At 41.8% G+C, this 14,573-nt stretch overlaps 1 protein-coding gene across 3 annotated transcripts in view; it reads left to right on the plus strand.

Moving 5' to 3' along the window:
- The first annotated feature begins 546 nt into the window (after window positions 1-546).
- Window positions 547-14,573, plus strand: part of LOC105484494 (Ral GEF with PH domain and SH3 binding motif 2) — a 179,705-nt gene continuing 165,678 nt past the window's right edge. For 2 of the 3 annotated variants that reach the window (XM_011746173.3, XM_011746176.2), the window contains exon 1: window positions 547-684. The gene's annotated coding sequence lies outside the window, so the exon portion shown is untranslated. Of the gene's footprint in view, window positions 685-1,335; window positions 1,461-14,573 lie in introns of those variants that run through there. The other variant, XM_011746175.2, reaches the window with a different exon arrangement.

The raw sequence follows: 14,573 nt of genomic DNA on the forward strand, positions 1-14,573 counted from the left end.
CTCATTTGTCCGCAGTGATTTCTAAAAACACCGCTGGCGTGGGCTGAATATTTGATCTTTGGGCCAAGTGCTTCCAGACTTTGGCCTTAAAGGTGAAGAGCCGGGCGCTGAAGGCCACAGACATCACCGCGGATTTCACAGAGGGCCGCGTGCCGGGAGCGGGTGGCCAGGCGGTGGCGGACGCCCCACCTGTCCATCCTCCCACCCCTTCCCGCCCCCTTCTTTGGCCGGTGGGAGCCGCTTCTTTCAGCAGGCGCCGGGCGGTGGGGGTTGCGGCTGGCTGCGCGCGCTGCGGACACCGATCCCCGGCGGCAGTTGGGCTCCGCTGGGCCGAAAAGCTGCGGGCGGGAAGCGCGAGGTTAAGACCCTGACGGCTGCAGCGCTCAGGGGCCCCGCGAGCGCGCTCCGTTGGTGCGCGCGCGCGCGCGCGGCTCCGCCCCGCCCGCTTGGCGCGCGCCCTCGCCAGGTCCGCTCTCTTCCCCCACCCCTGGCGCGGACGGGGTGGTTCCAGCTCACTCTCCTCCCCCGAGCGGCGGCAGCGGCGGCGGCGGCGGCTGCGGGCGCTGAATGAGAGACGGTGACTGTTCGGGTCGGCGAGCGTTACTCTAGGCGGCGGCCGTGGCGGCGAAGCGTGAGGCCGGCGTCGTCTTTCCATCCTCTGAGGCGACAGCCGCGGCTGCACAGGTCGGTGGGCTCAGGCCGCGGGGCGATGCGGGGGAGGGAGGGAGGGTGGGTGCGCGGCGCCCCCCGGGCGGCGCGGGGAATGGCGGCGGCGGCGGCGCTGCGGAGTGTGGCTCTGCCGGCCGCGGGCCCCGGGGCTGCTCTCCCTGCGCGCAGGGAGCGGGTTGCGGAGCTGGGGCTGAGGTAGAGGGGCGCTGGGGGGCGCGCCTTCCTCGGTCGCGGGTTCTCAGAGTCGGAGCGGTCGTGGGGTCCCCGCTTGGGGGCGCCGTCCTGAAGCCGGGGGCGCGGCGACCCCTTGAACCCGCCTCGCTCTCCCTCTTGGGTGGCGGAAGCCCCCAGCCTCCACCCGCGCTGTTCTGACGCCCAGCGGCGCGTCAGTCTCCCTTCAGGTGAGCCAGATCCCGGACCTCGGAGCCAGGACCAGCAGAAGCCGGGCCACACCCCCTCCCCTGGCCCCGGCGGCTGCGCCCAGAAGCCTGGCCGCAGAGTTGGCTGCCCGCGAACCCGCGGACTCGCGGTCAGGGTGACCTGTTGCAGAGCGGCCCGCAGCCCAAGCTGCTCCGCCAGCCCCGGCCCCGGAGGGGCTGCGTCCTGCGCTGGCCTCCGGCCGGTCGCGCGGCCCGGGTGTGGGCCAGGGGCCGCAGCCTCAGGTCGGCTTGCTGTACAGCCAGGAACCGGGCTGTAGAAAAAAGGAGATTCGGAACGTATCTCATCAAACACTTGCAAAGCCGGGAGATCTGTCTGCAAATATCCGGAATTCCATTGCAGTATCGGATTAGGTAGGCTCATAAACACCGTGCTTTGGAGGTGATTTGGAAGAAACGCGAGCCATGAGCGAGGAGCTAATTTCTGGAAAATAGCCGTAAACCTGTGCGGAGCGAATTATTCCCCCCCCTCCCCAGCTCCCCCCCCCCAAGCTCTTTTCCTGTAGCTGTGTGTTTTGTAGACGCAGGCCAGTTTCAGTGTACGTGGGCGTGTTTGGGAAGAAGCTGCGAGCTGATAGGAGGTACCTAGTACAAATGTTAATTTGTTTGAGCTGGGAGGGGTAAGGGAGGAGGAAGAAAGGGCACTGATGTTAGCTGTGGAGGAGGGGCAATTGAAATACTAAATTTCTGTTAAAAAGAAAAAAAAAAGCTCTAAAAGAAATACCTAATGCCTAGTGTGTATTTAAGACCATAAAGTAGAAACCTACAGGCAGCAGTTAATTGAGCTTTATCGTTTATGCTCCCTGGATTTTTTTTCCCCAGCACTTTAGTTGCTATAGAGAGCCTTGTTTTCTTACCAGTGTTTGTGAGTTGTCTTGGGTATTTTTCTGTATCGACCATTAGATAGATTCCTGTTCAGGTTTCTTTGAAGATGACCATCAGAATGTTAGGAAACTTTTCAGTCCGTGTTTGCAGAGTATTGCTGTTAGGCAGATCATAGCTTGCTTATTATAAAGCCTGTTCCACTCAATATAATTATGCTTGTACAAGTGCTATAGAACAAGTGCTATAGAATCGTACATATAAGTGTATTACTCTTACTGCTAAATATCTTACTTTAGAATTATGAGGAAACTTCCAAAACTAAACATCCAAACAGTATTATTTTAACAAAGATAACCTCTAACTCAAGCTTTGTAGGCATGAAGTTTATCATATAGCTTCAAAGGTCTTTTTAGGCAGATCTAAATATCAAGATGTAAAGGCATTAATGCCATTTGGGATAAATAATTTCAGTGTATTTTAAGCCTAGTTCATTTTTTCTTTTTAAAATTCGGCATAGTTTTTAAACGGTAAGATGTACATTTTTTCCATTATATTCCACTTTTTTTTTTTCTTTTTTTTTCTTTTAAGGTAGATTCTCCTTATTTGGCTGAGGCTAGTCTCAAACTCCTGAGCTCAAGCGATCCTCCCGCCTCAGGCTCCCAAGGAGCTGGGACTACAGGCGTGAGCCACTGTGCCTTATTTCACTTTTCATTGAATTAAGGAATTTGACTTTTAGTAATACTTTGGGGCAGGACCCTGGAAATACTGTTTAGTTTGCCTAGATTTTTTTCAGATTGCAACATAAATTTGAAGATAACACTTGCATTTGTCAGGACACAACATGCTTTTCTAATATTTATATGTAATACTCGAAAGAATACAACAAATTTTCCTGAGAGAAAATATAACTGAAAAACTGGCTTTGTGAGTCAGATACATATGTGAGTAATATATTTGTGTGTGTGTTTTTAAATACCTGGTACGAGTCTTTTTATTACGTCATTAGAGTTGAGTGTAGTGAATGATGGCTATATAGGTGAAATTGTCCTATTGCAACTTAAAACACTTACGCTTTTTCCAGAGGCTCAGTTCATTCTGCACGTATTTATTGGGTACCTACTTGGTGCCAGTTAGTCCCCTAGAGGTTGGGGACACAACAGGGGAAGAGACAGGTCTGTGCCCTGATGGAGTTTAATAATAAGTGGGCAAAAATGTTAGTTTAAAAGTTTAAGAAGTAGAAACTCCTCTGATAACTTTTTGGTTAAGGATATTGTTTTTCTCTTTCTGAGGATAGTGGGAATTATTGCCTGGAGAACAAAAGCATTGACAAATGTTTTTAAAATATGCCTATGTTTATATACTTTGGGTTTCTGGTTACCAAGTATACCAAAGATAAATATTCTACCTGAAGTCAGATGATGCATAGTTTACATGTGGTTAGACAGCCTTATTCTTTTGGTTTATGTAGTTAAATGAAATGTTTGCTGAAAATATTCTCTCTTGGCACTTATTTATAAGGGAATCTAAATTTTTTTTTGGTCTAAAATTTTAAAATATCACCGTTTTCTTTCTGGCTGGCTATGAGTGAACCAATTCCTTGACAATCTGGTTTTCCAGAAATTTTTAAAATAACTTTTAAACCTTAAACTATTAATTGAAATTTATTTAATCAAATTTGTTTTCTTTTGTGAGTTAAACTTTAAACCCATTTATTTTCTCCCAAAGCATGCTTTTTTTTTTTTTTTTTTTTTTGCTATGTAAAATAGACACATAGTTTGGGTTTACTTTTAATTTTAATGATACACGGTTTGAGAATAAGATATGTTGAAATGTATCCATTTTTTGAATATGAGATATTGTGTAATGCCTGTATTTGGAATAAAATTGTCACTTTAATCTGACTACTTTTTTTTAAGTTGATTTTCAATGAAAGATAATTCAAATAGCTTGAAACTACCCCAGCCTGAGGTTCCTTGGAGAGGAAAATGAATGTATTGCATTACCCTATAAATTGTTTCTTTAAATGTGTCTTAAATTTCCTGTTGTTTCCTTTTTAGTGAGAGAATAAAGATTGGGTGTGATAAATTTTAGTACCGTGGAATTAATGTGGAATCTTTTTTGATTTAATGTCTTGAGCTTTTGATTTAGGAAAACTTTTAACTACATAATAGAAATAAAACACTGGAATTTAAAATGTGTTACATTTACCTATTCTATGGAAAGAAAAAAGTTTGAATATAAATTTACATAGTTACTTTACTAAGTACCTAGTTAGGGATATGGGAAGGATCTATATAGACATACAGATATGTGGATATAGCAGTGTTCATATGACTTAGCTTGAGGAGGCTTGGCAGTTTATTTCATTACAGAGAAACTTTTGGTGCTGGCTTTTGAATAATACATTATTTTGGAGTGTAAAAGACTTGAATCTCTCATCTTGAATTTAATTGATAGTTTTCTGTTGTTTCACTTACATGACCTTTTTTTTTTTCAGAACAGATTTTCTTTAGTTTGATTTCCTTTTGTTGTTTTGGAAGAAGTCTTTTCTGAAAACCGTATTAAATAGCATCCCCCATCGTACTCTGTGCCTTTGCCTTGCTTTATTTATTTATTTTTACATCATTGCTTTATCTGACATTAGAACATACATTAGTTTATTATCTGCCTCCCTCTCTGATTGTAAGCTTCATGAGAGCAAGGGCTTATTTTGTCCACTGTTGTCTTCCTAGCACCTAGAAAAGTATCTGACACATAGTGATGCTCAGATATTTGTGGGGTATTATTTGTTATGAATAACAAAGGACCCCTGGTTTTGTTCCCTTTTTTAAAAAAATTAATATTTGACTTATACAGCTGTGCAGTTAAAAAGAAAATTGTACTACAAGGGTTATACAGGTTGAGCATCCCGAATCTAAAAATCTGAAATCCAAAATGTTAAACTTTTTGAGTGCCAGCATGACTCTCAAAGAAAATGTTCATTGGAGCATTTTGAGTTTTAAATATTTGGATTTGGGATGCCCAACTGGCAATGCAAGTCTTCCAAAATCTGACAAAATCTGAAATTCAACAAGATTTGAAATCTGAATTTTTCTGGCCCCAAGCCAGGTACTCAGATAACCTGTAATTAAAACTCCAGTCCTCTGTCTCATCTCTTTATGACTTTCCCTCCTGTGTCCTGCTCTCAGAGCATCCATAGGTGCTTCTTCTGATATTTATTTACATAACTTAAAAATGATATACTTTTACTGTTTGTTTTTCAATTTCATTTATTTATTTTTTGAGATGGAGTATTGCTCTGTCGCCCAGGCTGAAGTGCAGTGGCATGATCTTGGCATACTGCAGCCTCCGCTTCTTGGGTTCAACTGATTCTCCTGCCTCAGCTTCCCAGGTAGCTGAGATTACAGGCATGTGCCACCACGCCTGGCTAATTTTTGTATTTTTAGTAGAGATGGGGTTTCACCATGTTGGCCAGGCTGCGAACTCCTGACCTCAACTCTTGACCTGCTCTCCCCGGCCTCCCTAAGTGCAGGGATTACAGGTGTGAGCCACCATGCCTGGCCCTGTTTTTCAATTTTAGATGTTATCTCTTGGCTTTCTTCTGTGGTAGATGAGTCTATGCTTTAGGATTCTTGTGCCACCTTGAAATTTCTTTCCCACTGTCTTCCCAATATAGTCATGCTTTTGATTAAATCAGTGTTTGTTTACATTATTATGACTTTGTAAATATGTTTACAGTGGAACCTTACAGTGTACTATGATTATATTTCTTGGAGTTGATTTTTTTCTTTTTATTTCTTAGTTTCCTATTTGTCTCTGATTTTTTTTCTACAAAGTGTCCCAATATCATCAAACACATCAGGTAATTAATTGACCACTCAGTTTTTTAAAAAAGAATGAAATTCTTCTTGAGCTCTCTTATCTTCTTGCTCAAATCTGCACTTTGCCCACCACTTATTCTGTGTAGCTATACTTGTGACTTCCCTTCATCATGATTCTGAGAATTCTTTTTTTTTTTTTTTTTTTTTTTTGGAGACAGAGTTTTGCTCTTGTTGCCCAGGCTGGAGTGCAATGGCATGATCTCAGCTCACCACAACCTCTCCTTCCCGGGTTCAAGCAGTTCTCCTGCCTCAGCCTCACAAGTAGCTGGGGTTACAGGCATGCGCCACCACACCTGGCTAGTTTTGTATTTTTAGTAGAGACAGGTTTCTCCATGTTGGTCAGGCTGGTCTCGAACTCCCAACCTCTAGTAATTCACCCACCTCGGGCTCCCAGAGTGCTGGGATTGCAGGCGTGAGCCACTGCACCAGCTGATTCTGAGAATTCTTTTTGCCATTTTCTGTGTTGGAGCCTGTGATCTCTGGATCCATGTCCTCCACTTTCTTGATTTACTCCTTTGTTTTAGTGAAATGCATCCTTTGGTAACTTTCAAGAAAGAGTATATGAAGAGGTAAAATTTTTGAGATGTGTGTATTGCTGAAAATATTTTCCTTCTGCCTTGACACCTGGTTGATAATGTGGCAGGGATAGGTATAGAATTCCAAGGTAAAAATCATTTTCTCTCCAAATTTAACAGATGATTATAATTTTCTAGTTGTTTTGGTTTTTGTGTTTTTGAGACAGAGTCTCCTCTGTCCCCCAGGCTGGAGTGCAGTGATGTGATCTTGGCTCAGTGCACCCTCTGCCTCCTGGGTTCAAGTGATCCTCCTGCCTCAGCCTCCCAGGTAGCTGGGATTACAAGCATACGCCACCACACCAGGCTAATTTTTGTATTTTTAGTAGAGAGGGCATTTCACCATGTTGGCCAGACGAGTCTCAAACTCCTGACTCAAGTGATCCACCTACCTTGGCCTCTCAGAGTACTGGGATTACAGGTGTGAGCCACCATGTCTGGCCTGATTTTCTAGTTTGAAGTGGTTGTTGAAAAGTCTTATGCCATTCAAAATCTTCATGCTTCATACGTGATCTGGCCCTAAGATCTTTTGTCTTCAGTATGTCTGATATGTCCCTGATATTTTATGTATCTTGTAGGGATTTTACTTTATTTCTTCTGCACTGAATTTAGTGAGTACTTGCAACCAGCAGCGTTCATGATTATATGGAGAGGAGATATGATCTCGTTTAGAGGTCAGCAGACTTTTTCTTTGAAGGTTAGATAGTATTTTAGGCATTTTGGGCAATACAATCCATTACTGCTACTCAGCTTTGCTGTTGTCAAATGAAAGCAGGCATAAGCAGTGTGGACTGTGGTTTGCTGACACCTGATCTTGTACAAGCAAAAGGATTAGCCTTCGCTTTACCAGGAGTAGCAAGAGTTACTATAGAAATAGGAGAAAAGACAAGTATATGGATAGACACATCATGGTGGTAGCTTGAGAACATTCTCATGAGTGTTTCAGTTTACCTTTGTGTATAGAGACCAAGCTCATCATCTGAGAGTAAGGAAGAATGGGAATAAGTATTAGAGGTTTGAGAAGGAATAATACATGACATAGCCATTTGTCAAAAAGTAAAAAAGTGAATAGAAGAGGTAGAGTATGATTGCCAGGCAGTAGTAAGGGCTCCCTTGAGATACATGATTCTGAATTTTTTGTTCCTGATTTTTTTTTTTTTTTTTGAGATGAAGTCTCACTCTGTTGCCTAGGCTGGAGTGCAGTGGTGTGATCTTAGCTCACTGCAACCTCTGCCTCCTGGGTTTAGGCAATTCTCCTGTCTCAGCCTCCCAAGTAGCTGGAACTACCGGCCCGTGCCACCACACTCAGCTAATTTTTTGTTTTTTAAGTAGAGACGGTTTTACCATGTTAGCCAGGATGGTCTTGATCTCCTGACCTCATGATCCGCCCACGTTGGCCTCCCAAAGTGCTGGGATTACAGGTGTGAGCCACTGTGTTCAGCCACATTCCTGATTTTAATAGGAGTACCTTTAACGTTTCATCATTAATTATAATGCCTTAATATTAGTTTTGATAAATAACTTAAGACTTTTGGTAGATATGCTTTGTCATACTAGTTTTCTAAGAGTTTTTTTTTTTTTTTTTTTTTTTTTTAAAAAAAACAGAAAAGTGTTGAATTCTTCAGGTGCTTTTTCTTTGCAGGTAGAGATGATCATCTTTTCCATTAATCTGTTAATAGGATGTATTACATTAATAGATTATCTCCTGTTGAACCATCTTTGCATTCCTGAGTTAAACCATATTTAGCTGTGGTGCATTTTTTCACCCACACTGCTGAATTTGACTTGCTGGTGTCTTAGAGTTCTTTAAGATCTACATTTATCAGTGAGGTTTATATGGGTGTATTTTGAATTCAAAATTACGCTGACTTCATGAAATCAGTTGTGAAGCTTTCTTTTTTCCCCCCATTTTCAGAAATAGTTCTGTAAATAGAGATTCTTTGCTCCTTGAAGGAGCTATAGATTTAATATGAAAATTTCTAAAACAAGACATGGAAAATTATCTGTATGACCCTCTTGGAGGCAAAGGCTTTTTAAACCAGGATGCAAAAAGTACTAACCAGAAAAGACTGTATTTCGTTAAATAAGAACGTCTATTCATTAAAGAATACTATTAAGAGGAGAAAAAGGCAAGTAGCACACTGGAAGAGGTGTTTGCAATACTTATATCTGTCAGAGGACTTGTATATAGAGTATATTTAAAAGTATGCAAATCAATACAAAAGAATTCAGACAACCCAGCTTTAAAACAAATGGGCGAAAGACTGGAACAGGCTTTTTAGAAAATGAATTGTTCAGATGGCCAAGGTTAAAAAGTACTGATACATAATTTTCAGAAAACTACATTAAAACTATAATATGATACCACTACATACCCACCAGAATGGTGTTAATTAAAAAATCTGAAATACAAAGTGTTGACAAGAATGTAGAGCATTTGGAACCTTTATACATTTCAAGTGGGTTTGAAAATTGGTGCAGCCACTTTGGAAAATTCTTTGGCAGCATTTGCCTAAAACTGTATCTGTATGTGCTCTGTGATACACCAATTTCATGTCTAGGCATAGACCTAATAGAAATCAGTATATATGTGCATCAGAAGAAAACATAGGGGTAAATCCTTATGACCTTGGAATAGGTGAAGGATTCTTATATATGACACCAAAAGCAGGAGCAACAAAGCAAACAAGAGGTAAATTGAACTTGAAAATTAAATTTTTTGTGCTCCAAAGGATGCCATCAAGAATGTGAAAAGGCAATACACAGAATTGGAGAAAATATTTGCAAGATGTATGTAACAAGAAACTTATAGTCAGAATGTATAAACACTCTTATAACTCAGTAATAAAAAGACAACTCAGTTTAAAATCAGGCAAAGGAGCTGAATAGAAATTTCTCAAAGATAAACAAGTGGCCAATAAGCACATGAAAAGATGCTTGACGTTATTAGCTATCAGGAAAATGAAATCAAAACCACAGTGAGATACCACTTTACACCACTGGGCTGACTTGAATGAAAAAGTTAGATAATAAGTGTAGGCAAGGATATTAAGAAGTTGGGATCCTCATACACTCGTGGGAATGTAAATGGATGTAGCTTCTTTGGAAGACCATGAGGCATTTCTTCAAATGATTTAACATAGAGTTGCCTTATGACCCAGTAGTTCCTCTCCTAGAACAGCAGATAGAGGTAGAAAACAGATTATTGTCTTAGACCAGTAGCAGGGGTAAGGGGGTGGTAGCTAAAGGGCATGGATTTCTTTCTGAGATGATGAAAATGTTCTAAAATTGACTGTGTTGATGGTTGTACATCTGTGAATATGCTAGAAACCATTGACTTGTACATTTTCAATGGGTGAATTATATGGTATGTGAATTATATCTCAGCAAAGCTGTTAAAGGTAGGAAAAATAATCAGTGATGTGACGGTGTTGCCATAATATTTGAGAAGAGCAAGATGAAGAGGGATATACCAAGTATTTGTATGAAGCAAATAACTCCGAAACCTTTATGTCTGTATGTGTTTAGACGATTTTGTAAGGTGGAAAATGTTGCACACTAAATGTAAATGTTCATTTTCTTTTTCTTTTTTTTTTTTTTTGAGACAGAGTCTTGCTCTGTCGCCCAGGCTGGAGTGCAGTGGCCGGATCTCAGCTCACTGCAAGCTCCGCCTCCCGGGTTTACGCCATTCTCCTGCCTCAGCCTCCCGAGAGTAGCTGGGACTACAGGCGCCCACCACCTTGCCCGGCTAGTTTTTTTTGTATTTTTTAGTAGAGACGGGGTTTCACCATGTTAGCCAGGATGGTCTCGATCTCCTGACCTCGTGATTCGCCCGTCTCGGCCTCCCAAAGTGCTGGGATTACAGGCTTGAGCCACCGCACCCGGCCATAAATGTTCATTTTCTTGTTGGTCTAAAATAGGGAGAGGGAGAGAAAAAAGGGAGAAAATAACTAAAGGAGTTGATTTATAAAAAAAATAGCATGTATAGCAAGATCTCAGTTATGTGAACTATAAATGTTAAAAATGTTAAGAGTAGTTGTCTGTGTGGTGGGATAGCAGATCTTTTTTTCTTTATTTTTTCTGGTTGTTTGATCCTTTTTATTTTATTAATAGAAGTAGTTAAAATGAAATTAAGAGGCAATAAAATAAAAATAAGTTATGAAACCGCCAAAGCCATAGCAAACAGGGCATGTCCATAGCAACTTCGTCATCACTCCCAGTCTGTCAGCAACAACAAAAAAATGGGATAAATAATTTGTGGTATAGCCTTATAGTGTAACACTGTACAGTAGTGGAAAAGAATGAACCGTGGCTGTACTCAGCAAACATGGGTGAATATCACAGATAAAATGGTGAGCAAAAGAAACCAGACACAAAAGAGTATGTACTTCATGAAGTCATACTGAAATTAGGATGCCTAATAGTTAGTAGATTAATTAATAGAATTAAAATAGATTAATAATTAATAGAAGTAGTTATTTCATGTCTTCATTTACATAAAGTTTAGGGCAAGGTCAAACTCATGTGTGGTGATAGAAGCATGAGCATGGTGTTTAGGAGTTGGGGCTAGAAGGGTAAGAGGAACAACAAAGAGGAATCTTCTAGAGTGCTGGAAATGTCTGTTTTCTTTTCTTTTCTTTTCTTTTTTTTTTTTTTTTTTTGAGACTGTAGCCCGGGCTGGAGTGCAGTGGCGTGATCTCAGCTCACTGCAACCTCCGCCTCCCGGGTCAAGCAGTTCTCCTGCCTTAGCGTCCTGAGTAGTTGGGATTGTAGGCGTACGCCACCATGCCCAGCTTTTTTTTTTTTTTTTTTTTTGAGACGGAGTCTCGCTGTGTCGCCCAGGCTGGAGTGCAGTGGCGCGATCTCGGCTCACTGCAAGCTCCGCCTCCCGGGTTCACGCCATTCTCCTGCCTCAGCCTCCGAGTAGCTGGGACTACAGGCGCCCGCCACCATGCCCGGCTAGTTTTTTTTTTTTTTTTTTTTTTTTGTATTTTTAGTAGAGACGGGGTTTCACCATGTTAGCCAGGATGGCCTTGATCTCCTGACCTCGTGATCCACCCGCCTCGGCCTCCCAAAGTGCTGGGATTACAGGCTTGAGCCACCGCGCCCACCCTTTTTTTTTTTTTTTTTTTTAGTAGAGACGGGGTTTTACCATATTTGATTGGTGGTTACGTGGGTGTCTACATGGTAAAATTCATCACACAGAATACCTTAGATATGTACATTATGTTTGTGTGTCTCAAAAGTAAAACAAATGAAACCATAAAAAATAAAAATAAGCAAAATATTGTACTTACATCAAAAGTATTTGTATACTTCTGGGGATAATTATGTTGCATTCAAAGGTAGTTTCTCTCTACTATCATTTTTAATGGTGGCATTGTATTGTGTGAATGTATCATCTGTATCATTTAAACTCTTGATGAGCATTTAGGTTGTTTCTTTTAGATAGTATTAACAGTGATAGAGTTAACATCTTTTTTTTTTTTTTTTTTTTTTTTTTGAGACGGAGTCTGGCTCTGTTGCCCAGGCTGGAGTGCAATGGCACGATCTCAGCTCACTGCAAGCTCCGCCTCCCGGGTTTACGCCATTCTCCTGCCTCAGCCTCCCGAGTAGCTGGGACTACAGGCGCCCGCCACCTTGCCCGGCTAGTTTTTTGTATTTTTTAGTAGAGACGGGGTTTCACCGGGTTAGCCAGGATGGTCTCGATCTTCTGACCTCGTGATCCGCCCGTCTCGGCCTCCCAAAGTGCTGGGATTACAGGCTTGAGCCACCGCGCCCGGCCTTAACATCTTTTTTTTATAGCTCTTCCTGTAATATCTTTTTTTTATAGGTTTCCTTTTGATGAATTCCTAAAAAGAAAGTTATTTGGAGGTTAAAGATGTTTGCATACTCGCTTATGGTGTGCATGTTTGTTTCTCTATGCTCTTACTCACTTGGCAGTTAGCTTTTAAAAATCTATATGTGTTGATGTGTTATGTAATAAGTGCTCTCTAATTCTTTTAATTTGTGTGTGTGTTTTTTTTTTTTTTTTTTTTTTTTTTTGAGACAGTCTCACTCTGTGGCCCAGCCTGGAGTGCTGTGGTGATCTCGGCTCACTGCAGCCTCCGCCTCCTGGGTTCAAGCAATTCTCCTGCCTCAGCCTCCCAGGTAGCTGGGATTACAGGTGTCCGCCACCATGCCTAGCTAATTTTTGTATTTTCAGTAGAGTCAGAGCTTCACCTTATTGGCCAGGCTATTCTTGAACTCCTGACCTCAAGTGATCCAGCCACCTTGGCCTCCCAAAGTGCTGGGATTAAAGATGTGAGCCACTGCACTTGATTTGCATTTTAAACATTTTCAATGAAAGTACTGTTTTCACATGTGTGATATTATACTACTTTCTCCAGTTTTCTCTTCACATCCTACCCATTCTTTTTGTTCAATCTTTTAAAAGTCTTTTAATGAAATAGTTATGCAAAAAAGTGTATAGAGTCAGGCGCGGTGGCTCACAGCTGTAATCTCAGCACTTTGGGAGGCCAAGGTAGGCGGATTGCTTGAGCCCAGAAGTTTAAGACCAGCCTGGGCAATGTGGTGAAACCCTGTCTCTACAAAAAAATTAGCCAGGCAAGGTGGTGTGTGTCTGTAGTCCCAGCTACTCAGGAGGCCGAGGCTAGAGAATTAAAGTCCAGGAGGTCAAGGCTGCAGTGGCCATGATCGAGCCACTGCACTTCAGCCTGGGCAACAGAGGGAGACCCTGTTTTAAAAAACAAAGCCAAAAGCATATGAATAATAATACAGTTAATCCCTAACTTAAGAAATTAATCAATGCAGTTGAAGCACCCTACTAGTTCACATTAATGTGTAAGAAGTCTTTATGTATTAAAAATATTGGCTCTTTGTCTCTTGTTTTACTTTTCCCTGTTTTATCTTTTGTCACCCAACTTACTGTATTTCATTGAATCTAAAATGGCTTCAGTTGCAAGATGCACTATTTATGTACATCTAAAAATAAGAAATGGCATTCAATTTTAAGAGGCATCCTAATCCTAATTTCAGAGATTTTAAAAGGTAAGAAAATGCACATCTAAGAATTGATGAAATACATGTAGTTCACTGTCTTGCGCCTTTTTTTTTTTTGAGACAAAGTCTTGCTCTGTCGCCCAGGCAGGAATGGTGGTGGCATGATCTCGGCTCACTGCAACCTCCACCTCCCAGGTTCAAGCAATTCTCTGCCTCAGCCTCCCGAGTAGCTGGGATTGCAGGTGCCCGTCACCACGCCTAGCTAATTTTTTTGTATTTTTAGTAGAGACGGGGTTTCACCATCTTGGCCAGGCTGGTCTTGAACTCCTGACCTCGTGATCCACCCATCTCAGCCTCCCAAAGTGCTGGGATTACAGGCGTGAGCCACTGCATCTGGCCAGTGCCACCTTTAACCAGATGATCAATCTCTTGTTTCTGTTTCTATTGTGAGTCCTAGAAAGCCTTTCCTTTGTCAAAATATATTTTAAAATTCACCTGTGTTTACTTCTAGTATTTTTATGGCTTAAATATTTTTCATTTTTAATTCATCTTATTTTAATGTAGGATCTAATTTTTGTCTTTTTACCCAGATGGTTAAACAGTTGTCAAAAAGTTAAATGATATTAATGATTTTTTTTTTCTTTTGAGACAGAGTCTTACTCTGTCACCCAGACTGGAATCCAATAGCATGATCACAGCTCACTGCAGCCTTGACCTCCCAGGCTCAAGTGATCCTCCTGCCTCAGCCTCCCAAGTAGCTGTGACTATGGGTGCACACCACCAAACCTGGCTAATTTTTTTTTGTCTTTTGTAGAGACATAATCTCTACTATGTTGCCTAGGCTGGTTTTAAACTCCTGGGCTCAAGTGATCCTCCTGCCTCAGCCTCCCAGAATGCTGGGATTACAGCGTGAGCCACCACGCTTGGCCACATTAATGATTTTAGAACAAGTAGTGATATGCTCAAATGAGCTGGCGAGGAAAACAATATGCCTTTGGATTTTGGTTGGGTCTAGTCAAAAATTATCAGTTTTATTTTCTAATAGATGAATATATATATATTTTTGAGATGGAGTCTCACTCCATCGCCCACGCTGGAGTGCAGTGGCACGATCTTGGCTCACTGCAACATCCACCTCCCAGGTTCAAGCGATTCTCCTGTCTCAGCCTCCCAAGTAGCTGGGATTA

This window comes from Macaca nemestrina, chromosome 1 (genome assembly GCF_043159975.1).
Source record: "Macaca nemestrina isolate mMacNem1 chromosome 1, mMacNem.hap1, whole genome shotgun sequence".
NCBI classification, from domain to species: Eukaryota; Metazoa; Chordata; class Mammalia; order Primates; family Cercopithecidae; genus Macaca; species Macaca nemestrina.